The sequence below is a fragment of the Lynx canadensis genome, chromosome F2 (assembly GCF_007474595.2).
Source record: "Lynx canadensis isolate LIC74 chromosome F2, mLynCan4.pri.v2, whole genome shotgun sequence".
Lineage (NCBI taxonomy): Eukaryota > Metazoa > Chordata > Mammalia > Carnivora > Felidae > Lynx > Lynx canadensis.
The window spans coordinates 59675302-59695834 of NC_044320.2; the positions used below are offsets into that span (position 1 = coordinate 59675302).

The window sequence follows — 20533 nt, forward strand, 5'->3', positions numbered from 1 at the left end:
AGAAGCAGAAAAGGGAAGTAAGCAATGGAGTGAACCTTGATTGAGCTCTGATTCAGTACCCAACCCTGTACCAGGAGTTTTACATATGTTCTCTCACTTAATGCTCCTGGAAAAATCCCATGAGTGAGTATTAGTTTCCTAATTTAACTAAAATGGAAATTGTATCCCAGAGAGGAGAAATAACTTGCCCAGGATTACATAGCTACCAGTGGTGAAATGGGATTAAAGCCAAACCTATCTGGCTCCAAAGTTACTAATACTCTTTTCATAGCATAAATTGCTTCAGAAAGGTCAAGTCAAATAAGGCTGAAAATGGCTGGGTGAATGTAAGAAGTCATTGTCCAAGCAAGGAGAAAACTTCACTGCAGTGGGTTGGAGAGGGAACAGAGGTGAGCACACAGAGACAGTGAAGGTACAGTTGTGTTTCGGCGGGGGAGGGGTTCTTTGAGAAAACCACCCTTACCCACTCAACAAGCATCCCAAAGTATTTCTGACTGTTCCTATTATGCACTGCACACTGTTCTAGGCCCCAGGCATGCCAAGTAGCTGCTCTTGAAGAGCTTGCATTTCAGTGATGAGGCACTTGTCATATTATATCAAACACAACATATGTCAGATGGTAGGAAGTGCCAGGAAAAGAAATACATGCAGGTAGAGAGTGAGAGGTGATGTGGAGAGGAGAAAAGGTAGTACTTTAGCTAGGATGGTCTCCGATAAGACCCTTGAACAAACACTGGAACGAAGCCCTTAAGAGAGTGAGGCTTGCAAACAAACCCAGGCAGAAGGAACAGCGAGCACACATGCTCAGAGACAGGATAACACCAGTCACATTCCAAGTCAGCCAAGAAGCCATCAAGGCTGATGTGAATTAAGGAATGAAGGGAGTGACAGCAAGGAGATCTGCAGGGGCTAGGGCACAGGAAGCCATGGCAAGAAATCTGGGTTTTAGAGTGAGATAAGAATCTTCTGGAGGCAAGAGGTGCTGTCCTTGATCATCCCTCCCAAAGGGAGAGGTTACTGAATGAGAGCTCCCTGGAAAATGGTGCTCCACACTCACCTCCTTTCTGGCTGGAGCACCTGGAGGGGGCATGGAGTGGTAGCAGAGTACTGATGAGCAGAAAAGCTGGTAGACCAGGGTCAAGCCCAGAGCAGGACACGAAGTAGCCTTCCTCAGCCCCTCCTTCAGTCCTCGAGGCGCACCTGGGTAGGGCATTCATCAAAGCCACCATGTGTGGAGTAACCCTGGGTACCCTAAGTATTCCTATTGGAAGTCTCTATCTCAGCCCATCCCTGCCACCTGGAATCCCTCCCCAAATAGATGTACTAGACAAAAGGAACCAAAACAGGAGAGGAACTCTTAAATATCCAGCACTTTGTACAACCTCAGGAAGATGCTATGTCCCAATGTGGTTTCAGAGAATTAAAAGCTGATCCTCTGATCAGAAACCAAGGCTCCCTGGGTATGTGAGTACCAGCTCTGCCCTGCCGGGTAAGCTCTTCATGCGGGGAGTTAATCAGAGCCGTGCAGAAGGCACGCACTCCCCAGCACAAGGATTGCCAAGGGTATCCTGCAGCGGCCCTCACTCAGCCTTCTTCACATCCCAGCAAGATTCCACGTAAGGGAATCCATCAACTGGGGGCACATCAGCCCTTGAAAGCCATGTGGAGATAGTTTTCCAACAGAGGACATTTACTGTGACTTTACTGTCACTCCTTGTATTCTTTCTTCTAAGCCTATTGGTACTATGAGAGTATCAGTTGAGGTCATTAATATTGGGTGTAACCTCCCTTCCATCTCTTTAGGGGTAACAGAAGCCAGATGGCAAAGAACATCCTTCACGCCAGGGGATTTCCACGGGCCGGCTCACAGGGAAGGGCTTTGGCATACCCTAAGGAATCACCAGGTATGAGGGGCAGTGAAGGCCCTGGTAACTGGTGACCCTCTGTCCTAATCTGCCTGGGCTTCTCTAACAAAATGCCACACCAGGTAGCTTATACACACAGAAATTTATTTCTCATGATTCTGGAGGCTGGAAGTCCAACATCAAAGTGCCGGCCTGGTCACATTCTGGTGAGAACTTGTTCTCCTTGTTCATCTTTGGTGCCTTCCTGCTATGTCCTCACAAGGGAAAGGGCAAGGGGTCATTTATAAGGGCACTATTTCCATTCATGAAGGCTCCATCCTCATGACTTATCCACCTCCCAAAGGCCCCACCTCATAAGGCCATCATCTTTAGGATTTGGATTTTCATATATGAACTTTGAGGGGACCTATTCAGACCACAGCACCCTGGTTATTTGCATACATTGACATGCCCCCCTTTCCCTTCTTAATTATGTCTTGAACACCTGAATTTTTTTCACCCAAATCCAAAAGCTTCACCCAAATCAGAGGGAACTATTGTAGAGACAATTATTTCTCCACTTAGCTTTCTACCACCTTAGGTAGAAAGCTTTTTTTTTGCCTTTCTACATAGAAATATGCAATTCTATAGAATGTCCCCAAAGCACAGGACCACGTAGGTGGGCATTATCTGTAGTACAGCTATTTAATAATTTAGGTAATCACCTAACTATCCTTTTCTATCAAAAAATATTAAAATGATTTTAGTTGGAAGTAGAAATCTAAAAATATAACAGCTATGGAGTACGTGGGTGGCTCAGTCAGTTAAGCATCCAACTTCAGCTCAGGCCATGATCTCATAGCTCGTGAGTTCCAGCCCCACATGGGGCTCTGTGCTGATAGTTCAGACCCTGCTTCAGATTCTTTGTCTCCTCTCTCTCCCCACCCCTCCCCCACTTGCTCTCTCTCTCTCTCTCTCTCAAAAGTAATTAAAACATTTTTTAAAATAAAAATATAACAGTTGTTTATGATGAAAGTATCTTAAAATTCTGTTTTCTTCATTCTCCTATTCTTCATTCTCTTCATCTTGGCCAAATGGCTTCTATTTTTTTAAGTTTATTTATTTATTTTGAGAGGGGAGGTGCTGTGATGGGGGAGGGAGGGAGAGAGGGAGAGAGGGAGAGAGGGAGAGAGAGAGAGAGAGAGAGAGAGAGAGAGAGAGAGAGAGAGAGAATCCCAAGCAGGCTCCCTGCTGTCAGCACAGACCCCAATATGGGGCTGAGTCTCACAAACCATGAGATCATGACCTGACAGCCGAGATCAAGAGTCAGACGCTTAACTAACTGAGGCACCCAGGTGCCCTCCAAATAGCTTTTATAGTACGTTCCTATAATATGATGTATTCTTCTAACAGCACTTACAACATTACACTGGCCTGTTTACTTGTATCTCTTATTAAACTGTTCAGACGTAGGGAAGTATGTTTCCCATCTTAAGGAAGTTCATAGTCTAGTGAAGTAGGGAGAGAGAGATAAGAAAACAAATGATGACTGTCTTAGTCAGTTTGGGCTGCCATATCAAAATACCACGGACTGGGTGGCTGATCAAGGTGCTGGCAGATTCTGTTCCTGGTGAGGCTTCTCTTCCTGCCCCTGTCTTCGTGTGTTTGTGTGTGTGTGTGTGTGTGTGTGTGTGTGTGTGTGTGTGTGAGAGAGAGAGAGAGAGAGAGAGAGAACACACTCTCTAGTGTCTCTTCTTCTTATAAGGCTACTAATCCCATCATGAGGGTCTCATCCTCATGACCTTATCTGAACCTAATCATCTACCACTAATGTCATTGTTGTGAATTGAAAGTTTGTGTCCCTCCCCCTAATTCATATGTTGAAGCCCTACCCCCACCCCCCAGTGTGATGGTGTTTGGAGGTGGGATTTTGGGGAGATGATCAGGTACAGATGAGGTCATGAGGGTGAGACCCTCAGGATGGGATTCGTGTCCTTATAGAAAGAGGAAGAGACACTAGAGTGCACGCACAATCTCTCTCTCTCTCTCTCTCTCTCTCTCTCTCTCTCTCTCTCTCTGCCACATGAAGACACGACCAGGAAGAGAAGCCTCACCAGGAACAGAATCTGCCAGCACCTTGATCTGGCTCCAGAACTTCGAGAAATAAATGTCTGTTGTTTCAGCCACCCAGTCTGTGGTATTTTGATATGGCAGCCCAAACTGACTAAGACAGTCACCATTTGTTTTCTTATCTATTTCGCTAGACTGTGAACTTCTTCAAGACAGAAAACAACTTTTTCTTTTTCTGACATCTTTACATTTCCAGAAAAATTCATGAGTCAGAAGAAATGTTGAATCAATGAGTTGAATGGATCAATATGTTGCCACACACAGGAACGTGACCATTCAACAGAGAAAGATTTTATTTGAACGTCTGGCTCTCATGGTAGGAATTTCAGGAATGGGGCAAGTGAGTGCTTTCTTATATTCTGGAAAGGCAGCTGCTTCTTTGGCTATGCCTGGGTGAACCCTAAAAATACTGGTTCTCCTTTCTATTCCCCTCCTCGATCCCTCTTAATTAGGCCTTCCTTAAATTGAGCACCTGCTTTATGCTTACATAAATTTCTGGCCTTGAGAAGCTTTCTCTATGTAGAGATCCTGTTCCATCATCCACTTTTCTACCCTGGGCTTTATTCTTGCTATACCTGATGTGCCGCTTTGAAGAAAATCACTAAATGCACAGATCTTCGAGGCTAAGATAAAGTGTAATAAAATGATCTGGAGCACCATGATTTCCTTGCATAAACTTTTCAAATCATCTAAGCTGCAAGCAGAAACTCAAAATTGCCTTATGTAGGAAATGCTGTTTTCACCATTCACTTAAAGCTAGAGAGAATCGCCTTCCATAAGTCAGTTACAAACTTTGTTTTCTTTCCTCTTCTATGGTTTTGTTTTTTTTTCCCAAGAGAAACATTCACTCTTTTTTAGCTACCTTGCAGAGCTGCGCTGGAAAGTGAGATGAATCGTCAAGTTTCCACAGCAGCTATAGGGAACCCGAGCTGGGCAATTGGACACTTGTGTATGGAGGACCTGTAACACCCATTTTACCCAGATGGAGCTCACTTATTTTCCGTAGCATTTTAAACCTGGGCCTGGGACCACAATTCATCCTATTTATAGTTTAACATGTAACATAATATTTACTCGAGGCTCCAATAGGAATGCTTCTTATAAATGTCAGTGGATTATTTACTATGGTAAACGAATTAGTTACATAAATGCTTCCCTTTTCAGGGTGGATGAGGAGGAGACTGCTAATGCTTCTTGGATTAACCTAGTATTATTATCGTTTGAAGTTCTTTCACATTTAAGATAGTTATTACAAGACTACACAACTTTGCACACATAGAACATCTGTTGCTTACGTGACGTGAAGCGTTTTCATTTTAATTCACATGGTGAAATCAAACCACAGACTGCAAATGCCAAACATCCTGAATTCAGAGAGAAATCGCTGCAATCTGAACATGGTGGGGGAAAGATCAACGTGCTATGCTAATGTTCTTGACTGGCACTTCAAATTCACCTTGCTTTCACGACAATTATATCAAATATGCCAAATGGTTATAAGCGACAGAAGCACTGAAGGTCAATGATCCCTAAGCAACTATTACCGTGGTTGAAGGCAGTTTTGTTCTTGGACTTCTCAGGAATTTAGATCATTGGCAAGGAAAAATAGCAAATGAAATCTGTGTTTGAAGAATCATCATGTACAGGCATATTTCTCTTGGATAGAGGGAGGACATGTTTTCCCCAGTCCTGATCACAAAGAGATTATCAATACAAAAAAAATGTTAATGGACCTTAAAATACAGTGAGGGAAAAAAATGTTGTTCAAAAAAAGAAAACAGCAGTGTGTGAGTTTTTAATACTTTTGGCACCTGTGCCTAATTTTTCCATAACCAGAAGATTTTAAGCAGGGGATGAATTTCTGACCAAGGAAGTAGCACAAAATGAAATTCTGTCTGTGAAAAATATCACAGCTCAAAAAAAGTCATAATCAACTTCTGTATTTAAATATAATGCTGGGACGCCTGGATGGCTCAGTCGGTTGAGCATCCGACTTCGGCTTAGGTCACAATCTCACCGTTTGTGGGTTCGAGTCCTGCGTAGAGTTTTGTGCTGACAACTCAGAGCCTGGAGCCTGCTTCGGATTCTGTGTCTCCCTCTCTCTCTGCCCCTTCCCCGCTCATGCTCTGTCTCTCTGTCAACAATAAATAAATATTTTTTTAAAAATTTAAATATAGTGCTAATGACTATTGAATTTTATCTGTACCAGACACAGCTCTAAGTGAGTGTCATGTCAACTCCTCAAGGTAAGCAGTGTTATCCTCTCCCTTTTAATAAATGGTGGGGAGGGGGCGCCTGGGTGGCTCAGTTGGTTAAGCATCCAGCACTTGGTGTGGCATGGATCTCTGCCTCAGGCTCTGTGCTTAGGATTATCTCTCTCTCCTCTCCCTCTCTGCCCCTCTCCTGCTCGCTCGCTCTCTCTCTCAAAATAAATTTAAAAATTTTTTAAAAATAAAAATAAAAATGAAGGAATTCAGGCACAGAAAATTTAATGGCTCACCCAAGGTGGAGTACTGAGGCTGGAATATGGTAAGTGAAAAGTTGTCAAACTATGCTTTCGGGACTCTTGGAGGTACCTAAGACGTTTTGAGGGGGGTCTGTGAGGTCAAAACTGTTTTGTAATAATGCTAACCTGTTATTTGTCCTTTTTACTCATATTCTTTCACAGGTATAAATTGAAGTTTTCCAGATGCTATGTGACCTGGGACGTTGCAACACTTTGGATGCAGAAGCAGACAGAGAAATTCAGCTGGTTTCCATTACCCCAGACATCCAAGAGATATGCAAAAATGCAACAATGCCATTCTTCTCATTAAATTCTGGTTTTGTTTTGAAAAACATATTTTCATAAAAAGCCTGTTGTTTATGTTAATATGTAATGGGTTATTTTTAAGCGAGTTAATAAATAAAATACTTCCTAGATTTAATGTTCAATGTAATAAATATCTACACATATAACCCATATAAGCAAAAAGTCTTTGGGATGCTCAATAGTATTTAAGAGTGTAAAGGGTCCTAAGATGAAAAAGCTTGAGAATGGCTGTAGTATGGTCCTTCATGGCCTATGAGAGGAGCATTAACATTTCACAGGCACTGATGACAAAAGAGGCCGTGACACCATAGCAGGATCTATATGTTGCCCAAAATCCAGATGGAAACAAATAAAACTCAGTCCAAGATCCAAAAGTTTTCAACACCTGAATATTTTGATACCGGACTTCAGAACTTAGGTGGAAATTTTTAATATAAATGGTTTTTGGCTATTAAGAAGACCACTGCTAGTATTCCCTTTGCCTGAAATGTCCCCAAATAGCCACAGACCCCACTTGTTCACTTCGTGCAGATCTTTACTCAGAAGACCTGGTCATCCTATTCAGTCAGCAATCTTCCCTCATTCCCTCTGTTACTCTCTACCCCTTTGACTTGCCTTATTTTTCTTTACAACAGTTAACCACATCTAACACATACATTTTTTTTCCCAATGCCCTCCACCACATGAATTGCAAGCTGTTTAAAGACAAGAATGTTTGTCTTTTTACTGTGTAACCCCAGCACTCAGAACAGTATCAGAAACATAGCAGATAGTTGATGAATAAGTATGTGAATAAGCGAATGAATGTTTTATGTTATATATATATATATATATATATATATATATATATAACCCACATAAGCAAAAGTGCAACAATGCATATATATATATATAATGGAAGAGCAAGAACAAAAATAAAACAGGTGTTGTAAGCATAAATTATCCAAACAAATCACCAATACTGAGCAAATACTTGAGTAGACAATTGTAGAGACAGCACAGTATGTTTGCTACATTTTTTTCCCCTCTTCTGGGCACACAATTCCAGCTTCCCTTGCAGTTGGGACTGTGAGGCTGAGTTTTGGCCAGTGCTTCTCAAACTTAAATACTCATATAAATCACCTGGCAATCTTGTTAAACTGTAGATATTAATTCAGTGGGTCTGGGGCCTATGACTATTTTTTTTTAATTTTTTTAATGTTTTATTTCTTTTTAAGAGACAGAGAGAGACAGAGCATGAGCAGGAGAGGAACAGAGAGAAAGGGAGACACAGAATCCAAAGCAGACTCCAGGCTCTGAGCTGTCAGCACAGAGCCCAACGAGGGGCTCAAACCCACTAACCACAAGATCATGACCTGAGCCGAAGTCAGACACTTAACTAACTGAGCCACCCAGGCACCCCTATGACTATTTCTAACAAGTCCTCAAGTGACAATGATGCTTCTAGTCTGTAGCCCTTAAAAAATATGCCATCTTGGGGCACCTGGGTAGCTCAGTTGGTTAAGCATCCAACTTCAGCATAGGTCATGATCTTGCGGTTTGTGGGTTCGAGCCCCTTGTTGGGCTCTGTGCTGACAGCTCAGAGCCTGGAGACTGCTTCCCATTCTGTGTCTCCCTCTCTCTCTGCTCCTTCCCTGCTCATGCTCTGTCTCTCAAAAATAAACAAACATTAAAAAAAATTTTTTTAAACATGCCATGTAGAAGCAATAACACCCCAGCAGCACAAAGAACACCTAACTTCCAAATTGTGGTTTCTCCTGTAAAAGGAACTACGACTCCTTGGAGAAATGGCTGTTTCTAGGACTGAAAATAAGAGCTTTGAGGATCTGGTTCTGCCACAGAGTAAGAAAGTGCTTACTTATGCCAAAGGGACACAGGAGCCAACTGAAACAGTCCCAGTGTCCAAAGCTGGAACAATTTGGGTCACAGAATTTAAAAAAAAAAAAAAAAGCATTGGATTACAATCCAAACTATAAAATAAATATACAAGAGTCTATATGTATAGAGGTAAATAATTTAATTAATTAATTAATTAGAGAGAAGAGACCAGTGTCCTGTGCAGAAGAATTCCAAATAATCTGTATAGTCTGTCTTCAAGGGGGAGGAGCACAACTTCCCACTCCTTAGGGATAGGCTGTGCATAGGGACTTTTTCCAAAGACTATAGTATTGAAAGAGGGAAAAGAAACTAGCTTTATGGTGGAGACACATGGCAAACACTACCTCAGCTAAGCGATCAAGATCAACATCAACAGTGAAAAATCATGTTGATAAGTTCTTTTGATATGATGTAATGACAATGGCCTCTTACTTCTGTGGTCTTTCTCCAAAACGAAAATACATAAGCCCAATCTAACCATAAGAAAAATTCCAACTGAGGACGTTCTGTAAAATACCTGACCAATATTTCTCAAAACTATCAGGCCATCTAAAACAAGGAAAGTCTGAGAAATAGTTACAGCCAGAAGAAGCCTAAAGAGACATGACAACTAAATGTATTTTGGCACCCTAGATGGGATACAGCAGAGTGGCTACAAACCACAGAAATATATCCCACTAAACAAAATGAATCCCCAACTTAACTTCCCCTTAGCCTGGTCCTAAAAATGCTCACAGCCCCTCCAAAACCACCGGACACACAGGAGAGTGAGACAAAGGAGTCACAGTAAAAAACATAGCAGTCATAATGAATTGCAGTTAAAATATCTTTTGCAAATTTTACAAAAAACACATAAGCACATTCCTAGGGCCCTCCCAAAGCCTCAGAAGAAGCCCATGCAGAGGAGGGTACCAGAAGCTTAATCTTGAATAGCTTCATGGCAAATCCACCTTTGGGCATAGGTTGCCTTTAAAGTCAAACATTTGGATACTATAGTATGGACTGTGGAGTCAAGCAGCCCACAAATAGAATCCTAGCTCCATAATTTAGTAGCCACAAGATCTTGGGCAAGGTTCTTAACCTCTGTGGTTCATTTTGCTCCCCTGTAAAATGGAGATCATAGGAGTACCTACCTCATGGTGTTATGAGGATTCAGTGATTGGCACATTGTGTAAATATTCAATAAATATCGGCTGTTATCTTTCTTAATGGTAGGGATGCAAGGGGCAACAACCGGTTTTTCCATTTTGAATGGAATATACTGCCATGCCCCATCTGCTGTTTACTGTGATAAATTCACAGTTTGCATTTGGATGGGGCCTCTTCAACTTCATCTTGCCACTGAAATCAAAGACCCCATTTCGATGACAACATCTCTTCAAGCAATTCTGGCCTTCAGATAACAGTCACTAACAAGCTTTTCAATAACCCAGGACTCCTTCAATAATGTATTTCTCAAGGAATTGCAAAGGGAGGGTCGTCTGTGTCTTCCTGAGGGGGCATAATTAGCTGGTGGTTGGAAGATTATACATGATAAAGTCACTCAAGGATCCCTAACTCTTTGAATTCCTTCCTGTACCTGCTTACAAAAGATTTTTAGTATCTCAGTTTCATTTGATGGGAGCTGCTGTTGAAGCCCCATTTTTGTTGGTCAACTAATCAAGCTAAAAATTGGAATGACTTTCAGCTGCTAAGACTAGTACACTGATCCCAGAATCTCTGGTAAGCCAAGTCTTTTCAACAAACTCATTCTGATTTAAAATTAGATTTCTTCCTCTTTGTTTGGGAAGCATCCCATCGAGAATTTATTTCCACATACATTCTCTAGTATTTTGGTGACAGAAATTAATAGTCCTATAATTCTTTGTTATGGAGGCCTCCCCTTCCCAACTTAACTGTTTTATCAGGCTCTTGGGGCATGCTGAGGTCTGATACTAGTTACATGTTTAGAGTTAAGGACCTGTGGGGTTGAGGGGGTAGATGGTGGTGAGTGGGTAAGGCCTGAGAAGAACTGGTTTCCCACTGGGAGGGAGTTGCAGCATCTTCAAGTGAGAGTACGTCCCCTCCCTTCACCACATGAGAAACTGAGCTGTTTTGACTGACAAGGAAGTCTCTCTGAAGTCTGGGAGTCCAGCTACCTCTGAGTCCTTCACATCCTCCCACACTTCCTCATTTTAATTCTTTCTGTAACACAATGTTTTTCCATTTTTTTGGTTATAAGCAGAATTTTTAAGATAGAATAAAAATAGAAGAATACTTTGCTTATAATAAAGGTAACTATTATTTCACGACATTTGTTTTTCAGTTGTCTTGAGAGGTGTGTGTGTGCATGTGTGTGTGCATGCTGGATCATGATGTAAGAAATAGGTTTTGTAAGGGTTGTGGTCAAAAACATTTGAAAGCTACTTGTGTAAAAGTCTTGACAAAACTGTAGCTTTGACTAATGTAATTCAGCAACATAAATTTGAATTTGGTTTTGGGCTCCCTCAACCATGCAGCTTTAGGTGGTAAGAGATTTTTTGTTTTGTTTTGTTTTTAAGTAGGGTCACAGAAAGTCAAGGAGTGAAATCTCTGCCTTCAGCTGAGGACTTGTGTATTTGGGTTTATCATTCTTCTTTCTTTAGATTTTCTAGAAGAACCCATTCCAACCACTACTCTTGAGTTCTCACACCTTCACATTCTGTGTCCTCAGTAATATGGTCCCCCAAATACTGTCTTCAATGAGTGCTTCAATGCAGGTAACAATGGACAATAATTTAATTAGTATTTGCCACTTCATATTGCTGGGGAGGAAAAAAACTTTCCTCTATCCTTCAAGATTCTTATAACTGGACTAAGAATTAAATTGACATGAGACAGATTAACAGGGGGAAATTTAATTTCAAACATAAGGGAATCCACAAGACAGACAAAATGAGGTATACATATCATCCTGAGCTGAAGAGATAGGGGTAGGGGCCCGGCACTTCAGAGGGAAGGAATGCAATTTACAGGAAGGTGTAAAAGAGCAAATGTTTGGTAAACAGATATTTGCTGGACCATTCAGAAACAATGGGATAGAGAGAGGACTTTGATCAAACAGGCCTTGCTAGGCTCCTCTCTGTCCACCATACCTAGTTCATATCATAATGCAGTTATCTATGGTGATAGCTCTCTTCCTGGAGCAGCTCCTCTTCTAAATTCTTTCAGGTAGTTGAGGGTTGGGGGAGGTCAAAATTCCTTCCTGAGTCTTTTGGGTTTTGGTTATTTTCAGCTCAGCATAATTTGCATGACAAAGTGGCCCATCTTGGGGTCATCTGCCCTTAGACCCCTACAATATTAAAAGTTGTCCATGATTAACTAATACTAATGGAATTTTTACCAGACTCTTCCCAATTTTCATTTTTCTTCTCTCTCTGAGGACTGGTTGTCTGCATCACATTCCTCATTATTAATGTCTGTATCAAAGGTTTTTTTTTTATTTTAAGCATTAAAAAAACATTCTAAATAATTTCAGGAGAAAATAAATTTACATTGGAAGAGACTAAGTACTTGTGATGAGAGAAAAAAACCCTCTATTGGCCTGAAATATACAGGAAGTAATTTTAGATTTTTCTAAGTCAGCTTGACTGTACATAAACTTTGTTTAAACCAAAAGCCTAATTTATGGCCCACCAAGCATACATCATGCACCTACTTTGTAAATGAGTAGTCTAAAGGAAAACCATCTTCTCCTTAAAATATTGATCAATGCGGGGCGCCTGGATGGCTCAGTCGGTTGAGCGTCCAACTTCGGCTCAGGTCATGATCTCACAGTTTGTGAGTTGGAGCCCCAAGTCGGGCTCTGCACTGATAGCTCGGAGCCTGGAGCCTGCTTCCGATTCTGTGCCTCCCTCTCTCTGCCCCTTCCCCGCTCATGCTGTGTTTCTCTCTGTCTCTCAAAGATGAATAAACGTTAAAAAATTAAAAAATAAAATAATAAAATAAAATAAAATAAAATAAAAACATTGATCAATGCTACTACTCCCTGCATTCCTTGACATTAAAATTTGTGATTCTTGCCTATATGCTAATCGATAATCTTTCAAGCTTTCACAAGATGTAAAAAAAAAAACAACAAAAAAAAAACATATAACCCTTTAAAAACAGTTCATTCTCCAGAGAACCTTTTTCCCTATGAAAAGTGTGTTTCCTGGCAACTGTCCTCACTCGGGCTCAAATAAAACCCTCTTACTTTTAGAGATTCTAAAAGGTTTGTTCATTTTGTGTCAACACCTAGAAGTCTAGAGAACACTGGTAAATAGGCTAGAACCAAATGCAGGTTCTGGACTCAGTACTGAAGCCACCACCTTAAAAACATTTCTCAGGGGCGCCTGGGTGGCGCAGTCGGTTAAGCGTCCGACTTCAGCCAGGTCACGATCTCGCGGTCCGTGAGTTCGAGCCCCGCATCAGGCTCTGGGCTGATGGCTCGGAGCCTGGAGCCTGTTTCCGATTCTGTGTCTCCCTCTCTCTCTGCCCCTCCCCCGTTCATGCTCTGTCTCTCTCTGTCCCAAAAATAAATAAACGTCAAAAAAAAAAAAATAAAAAAAAAAAACAAAAAAAAAAAAAAAAAAAAACATTTCTCAGCAGTTCCTGTATCTTTATCTCTTTCCACTACTATTCAAAATCCTAGGCAGGAGCATTAGATTGGTTGAGCATGGTCACATGTCTGCATCATTCCTGCTGGAGGCATGAAGGAATTTCTATAGTTTATATGAAGTGGAGGAAGGCCTTGCCTAGCATGAAATTGCAACCTATTGCAGATCCTCAAGAATAAAAAGGAGGTCTGGATGTTAGGAAAAGAAAAAAAAGTCAAATGTCTGCCAAAAGTTTTTGTCCCATTCTGCAACTATGTGGGTGCTGTCCCTCTTTCTCGCTAAACTGTGAGCTACTTCAGCAATTATCTCGTTTTGCTTTGTATGCCTCCAACCACAGCCCTGGATTAAAGATAGTCATCAAGGGGCAGCTAGGTGGCTCAGTCCGTTGAGCGTACGACTTCAGCTCAGGTCATGATCTCACACTCTGTGAGTTCGAGCCCCGTGTCGGGCTCTGTGCTGACATCTCGGAACCTGGAGCCTGCCTCGGATTCTGTGTCTTCCTCTCCCACTGCCCCTCCCTTGCTCACACTCTGACTCTGTCTTTAAATAATAAATAAACATTTTTAAAAAAGTTTTTAAGATAGTAATCGAGAAAAGTGTTGGGTTGTTGTTTTGTTTTGTTTTGTTTTAATAAAATAACTTCTTGAGTCCTTGAGAAACACAAACTAGAGTCAAGGTGAGCGACTTTATAAAAACAAAACAAAACAAAACAAGATCAAGAATAGTTCAATCTTCCTGGACTCAGCAGCAAGGTCACCCAGAATCTGTAAGAGACAAAAAAGCCAGACAGCTGAGACTCACATCTACCCCCAGGCTGGTCTGCACAAAGGAAAAGGATCCAGGAAGAAAAATCCAGAAATTATGCTAACTAGGCAAATCTGTGATTAAGTCAGGATCAAAATCTAGAATCTATTAATTCAATATCTTCTTTTAAAAAAAATCTTATCCTCTTTTTATTTTTTTAAACAAAAATTCCCTTGGGGCACCTGGGTGGCTCAGTCAGTTGAGCGTCCAAGTTCAGCTCAGGGCATGATCTCGCAGTTCGCGAGTTCGAGCCCTGTGTCAGGCTCTGTGCTGACAGCTCAGAGCCTGGATGCTGCTTCGGATTCTGTGTCTCCCTCTCTCTGCTCCTCCCCCACTCATGAATGTGCGCTCTCTCTCTCTCAAAAATAAATAAAGCTTATAAAAAATTTAAATAAAAATTCCCTTTGAATTATTGCATTTTCTCAGCTGCACCAAAAGTGATCTAGGCTAATGTATCTATCAGGAGAGACAAGGCAAAGCTGAGTTGTTCCATGGAGACCCAGAAGAGGTAGGATGACCAAGAGATCAATGAGGCTTGATCAAGAAGCCCAAGACAAGAAACTAGGGGATTCCTTTTTCCTTGGGATCACTCACCTAGGGGTGGGAGGAGGAAGAAGAGCCAGGGAGGGAAGCAAAGAAAGTGAAATCAGTAGCAGGTGGAGGGAGTGGTGGTTGGAGGCAAACTAGAGGGACAGATGTCAGAACAGGCATCTCCAAAAGAAAGAAATGTGCATTCAGCTGATGGCCACATTCTAAATCGCACAGAGGGAAACAGACAAAAAAAAATGTTCAGCACAGTGAAACTGTAGGTCTAGACAATCCAAAACTAGGATGCCTAGCTCCTAAAGGACAGATGTCTGCAAATTCCCTTCAAACAGTGAAACATTTGTGGTTCCTTTTAAATATGTCAGAATTAGGCTCACTAATAATTACAACACTTCCTTTGTCTCTACTTTTCTCAGTTCTCCATGTTCCTCAAGTCAGTAACATTAGGATAATTATTTCAGAGAGAGTGATTTAGGATACTCAGAAGGCATCCTAGCCAGAGTCGAACCACAAACCCTTAGGGCTTCCAACTTTAGAACTCAGGCTGCGGCTGCTGCTTCCTGGTTTGTTGATTAAGATGCACGAATGATAGTTTTTTATAGGTTTTATGACTTCTTCATAAGTACCAGTCATTTTAAATTCAAAAAATCCTTTCTAATTTTGGTAGTCAACTGAACGCCTTGGACATTCTTGCTGGAGAATTAGTACCTCTTGGTGGATGGCCTTCACACCAGACTGTTACATCTATTAATAGTCATGTGTGGATCTTTTTTCCAGCCAGAAGCAAGTAAATGCTCCAGGTTTAATTTGTAATATACAAGAATGGATACCTGTTCATTTGGACAAAATATTTTTAAAATTTTGAAACTCTGAGACTTTTTAATATCTGCTACTGACCTACTATGTCTTATCCTTCGAGTTTCCTTACAAACAATTTTACCGAGTCCTAGAAAAGAAGCGCTAAAGCTGAATGGCTGGAGATATCAGAGTATGAATTAGAATCAAAGATTTGCTATTTATTGGGTTCTTCAGAGAAGCTTAAAAACTTCTGGGAATTGGGTCATGTCCTAAAGAAGAGTGGCTTAAGTCAATGTTTACAGTGTTTCTTTATGTGTGTGTGAATTTAATGCTCTGAACCACCAATATTTTGTAGCTGGGTTCCCCTTATGATTATGTCACATGCTCAATGTCGTTTTTTATTATTGACATTTCCCATGCATATTTCAACCTGACACATGCCTCCTTTCCCAGTTACATTACAAACTTCTAAAAGGCAGAGCCTATAACTCCTCTTTATTTCCTTGCAATACCTGCTCCAGTACTTTGCATCAAGTAGGTGCTAGAGAGGGGCACCTGGGTGGCTCAGTGGGTTAAGCTTCTGACTTCGGCTCAGGTCGAGATCTCATGGTTCATGAGTTGAGCACTGCTTCATGCTGTCTGCTGTCAGTGCAGAGCCTGCTTTAGATCCTGCCTCCCTCTCCCTCTGGCCTTCCCCAGCTCATGCTTTCTCTCTGTCTCAAAAATACATAAAATATTAAAAAATATTTTTTTAAAAGTAGATGCTAGATAGATGTATGATCACTGATGAAACCAGCAGAAACCATAAATGTAGAGGAGTTGACCAAGTAAGGGGAGAGATGAGCAGAGCCATGAGCCCAGCGCTCAGAAGCTGCCAGCACATTGGCTACACATCATGAGTCACACCAAAGAAAGGGTGACCCTACTTCCCCACTTGAAGAAAAGAGCTTGGTCCTGGCCATTTGGAGCTTATCTCCCACCTGTTCTAACTTCATCTGAGAGATCTGGTTGACCATCATACTGTTGTGCTCCTCAACCCCTCCTCCTGCCTCTTCACTTACATTCCTGAACTAACAGAGAAGCAAAGTAACTAAAAGGAAATATACAAACATGGTCATCACATACGCAATAGGCATTACTGTCAGAAAGGACATGCGGAATCCAAACGGGCCCCAACCTAAAGCCCAGAACCCAATAAATAGCAAATCTTTGATTCTAATTCATACTCTGATATCTCCGGCCATTCAGCTTTAGGGCTTCTTTTCTAGGACTCAGTAAAATTGTTTGTAAGGAAACTCGAAGGATAAGACATAGTAGGTCAAGATGTTGACACTCTTCTGAATTGAGGTTTGGATGAGAAAAACCTGAGGGAGCCCAGTCCTTTCAAGGATGCCCTAAGAGCTAAAGGCCAATCCCTTATTTGGCCTGATTTTTAAAAGATCTGAACAATAAATTAGTTTCAAGACTAACCCTAGATTTAATTCTATCACAGAGTTGGACCAGCGAACCTAGGTTTGGTCTAATATTCCCAGCTGCACCCACCAGAAATAATTGATCTAAAATATTTATTCAGGGATTATTCTGTCCAAAACATGAACGAAGTAGATACAAAGATGACAGACACAGGCGTATAGACCCACTCAGATGCTGTCCAGTGGAGATCAAACACATTCTTTGTAAATTATAAGACAATGTAAAACGGGGCTAACGCCATACAAAAGGGGCATGAGGAAAGTCCTGTGAGAATTCAGAAGAAGTAAAATTTTCTTCTACCTCATGACAATCAGGGAAAGTTTCAAGCCAGCATATCATAGAAATTGGTGGGTTTGGGCCAGAGCTAAACCTGTGTGCAGAAAGACAGTGGGAGATGCAGCTGAAAAGTATTCTTACGGGTCTTTAAATTCTTCAAGGGGCAGTAGAGGACCTTTTTTTTTTTTTTTTTTAACTTTTCGAAATTTTTTTATTTTCTGTTAACCTTATTGCCATTTTGTTTGCCTTTGTGGAGGGGCAGCTTAAGACCACTCCGGGGTTGTTCCTCCCAACTCAGTGCCCGGAACAGTGGGAGCTGCACACCGGTCCGCACGGCAGGCTGAGAGCGCCAGGCTTCAGGAGGGAACTGCTGAACAGGCACAGAGGGCACCTGCTGCGCCTGCAGACCAGTCTGCGACTTGAGGTTGAGTAGCGGTGACCTCACTGGAGCTGGAGCAGTCCGTCCACCCTGCAATTCCTCCTTGCTCACAGCCTTTTCCTTTTCAACCTCTTCAGGTTCTCTGTAGAAGCAGAGATCAGGCGTGACCTCCCATGGGTGTTCACGGGAAATGGCGTCACGCACGTGCAGAACTTCCTGGACCAGCGACCACCACGTCAGACCCACTGAGCGAGCTCCCTTGTTGTTGCAAGGCGCGGCAATGTCCACACGGCGCAGAGGAGAGTTTGTGTTACACAGAGTGATGGCAGGGGGGTTACCAGAAGACGCCTCTGTGGGAGGGTGGTGGTCAGCCCTGGGATCCTAACCACCCCAAGTCTCGGCTTCCGGACGGCTGCCTGGATCCGGTTAGTGAAGGTTCCAGGAGTGAAGTGGCCGGCAGTGGGACCGGCTCCAGTAGCAGCCGCAAACTTCAGCCCAGCTCGCTGGCCAGGATTCCTGGGTGATAGGACACTGACGGGAGCCGTTTTCAACGGCAACAATGGCACAAGCTGCCAGCAGAAGCTTCTCCCAGGTTCTCCTCAGATGCCGTCACATTTCCTTTTATAGATGTACTGTTCCATCTGGAAGTCAAGGTTTGTGCCACCTAAGTGGGGTCCTGCTGCAAGGAATTTGAGGACACCCTCCTCCTCCTTCATTTACAGGACATCAAGGACTCCAACCATTGTAAACATTTCTCTTTAAGTTATGATGGGAATGCAGAACAACACCATATGGACCCCTCCCTGGGTAGTGTAGAAAGGGGGGATCTTACATTCTCGGCCAAAGATTTGGGTTTCTTTCAGTGGACAGAAGGAGCCACTGTAGGTTATGAGCAGAGGAGTGCCATGATATGTTCCTATGCAGAGATGAACCTAGCAGCAAGAAAGAGAAAGGACCAAGGTGAGGAAAAATGGAGTGTAGACAGAACAAAAGCGATGATGTTCTTGGTGGTGGGAACAGCAGACAGTGAGGACTGGAAGCCCCGAGTCTGGCTGCGGTGGAATCTGGGGAAGAGGAACCAGATGACCCGACATTCTGCTCTGGGATGGCAGGCAATGGAGTAGTATCCTTGACTTCATGACCGAACACAAGTGGGAAGACAAACCAGAGGAGAGAGAACAGTGTTGAGACAAACAGAAAAATTACTTCAGAGTAGCGCAGAGTACCTGTGTGGGCTTTTTGTAAAATGTTTCTAAGACCCTCATTACCAGGAAAGGGTACCATGTATTTTTTTTTTAAGAAAATATTTTTTCTTAATCCAAATCTGAGCTCACAAGTCAGCATCTAACTTACTTTTTACCATGGCTTTTCAATACTATTGTCAAGTGAAAGGAGCTTCACATTTAAAATTTATCTTCAACTCTGCTTTTTCACTACCATCCTGTTAGCCCACACCCATGGACAAGTTTTCTCAGGACGGCTTGAACTTTCATTTATTCCTCCTTAAATTTTATTTTAAAAATATCTACAATGTGTTCCCAGTAGTTCTGAACAAAATGTAATTGTGGAGGAAGTTTTACCACAGCTGTCTCCAGGCACTACCTTTCTTCCTCTTAGATATCCAAGCTACTTTCAGTTTGCTTGTTTAGCTCTTCTTCCTCTTCATGGCATCATGTAATTTCTCCCAAATTCCTTCAATACTGCATGACAGGATGTACAAAATTCTTCAAGACTTTTTTCCCCCATGCACTCCAGCCCCATTTTTCTCAGTCACACTGGATCATGGTGAGCCAGCATGAACTCCAGGCTATGACTTCCCCAGCAGGTATCTCTATGGAATTGAAGAGGACATTAGCCCAAACCTATAAATTCTGGATCTGTCGCTTTGCTTTGGTTGTTCAAGTTCACCCAGCCAAATGCACAAGACCAGGTGGAAAGTAAGCCTCACTGAACAGTCATCAAGAGGAGCAGTGCTATAACCTCAGAAAATGTTTTAGATGTTTAATTTCTACCAATAGTTGTCACCCATTACGCCCCTGCCCATTGGGCTGTTTTTCTGTGATAAATCTCCAGAACTTCTCCTTTCAGAAACTCTTTTTTCTACCCCATCCTGACTCCTCTTCCCTTGATAAATGATATGCATAGACATATGTATATATACATAAATACCTGTTTTCTTCATGTATGGGAGTAACTCCACTGTCAATCACCATTACCTGTACATGTAACCCACTTAACCGCACTCTCCATTTTGGAAACTCCAGTTCCCTGAAAAGTTCCTCTGCTCCACAATTATTTCTGTGTCTTGGAATCATCAAGAACAACTCATCACAGATATTTCCTCTTCCCCTGCTCAGGCAGCATTAGTCCCTTTGCTTTTGTGGTGTGAATGTCCCAGCTAGCCATGAGATAGTTGTCCTGTGGGTGCCTGCTGGCCTGGCATCGATGCTCATGCAATGTACCTGAAGGAATAAAGAATATGCCACCCTGAAGTATGACTGTAGAAGTTCAGGACACCCTACCCTAAAATATGCAGCTTTGGTACAGTGATTATTCTGAGCTACAGGCACTTGAAAACCAGCAAATGCATGCAAGGGCTTTTTCTGAACCGCCCCCTCTTTGCCCTAAAGACACATCTTCCCATAGGAACTAAACTGTCATGAACGCCCTCCCCCAGAGTTTTACCATCTAGGAAAGGTTGACCCCTACCACAGGAGAGGAGACAAGAAGTGCATACCACACATAAACTTCACCACAAATTACCCTCCCTCCCTCCCATCTATCCTTCTAAGGGCCCACTCATCTTTCCTAAAAATCATTTACTCTCCTCTAAGAGGCCTACATTTCCTTCCCCTTTCCCTATTAAGATGGTATTTATATTGTAGTAATCATTTTGAAATATATATATGTCAAGTTATTACTCTATACACCTTATATCTATATAGCATATGTCAATTATATCTCAATAAAACTGAAA

The 20533-nt window shown here is 42.1% G+C and overlaps 1 pseudogene; it reads right to left on the bottom strand.

Moving 5' to 3' along the window:
• Positions 1-17004: 17004 nt before the first annotated feature.
• Positions 17005-20012, bottom strand: LOC115506468 (annotated as a pseudogene).
• Positions 20013-20533: the final 521 nt, after the last annotated feature.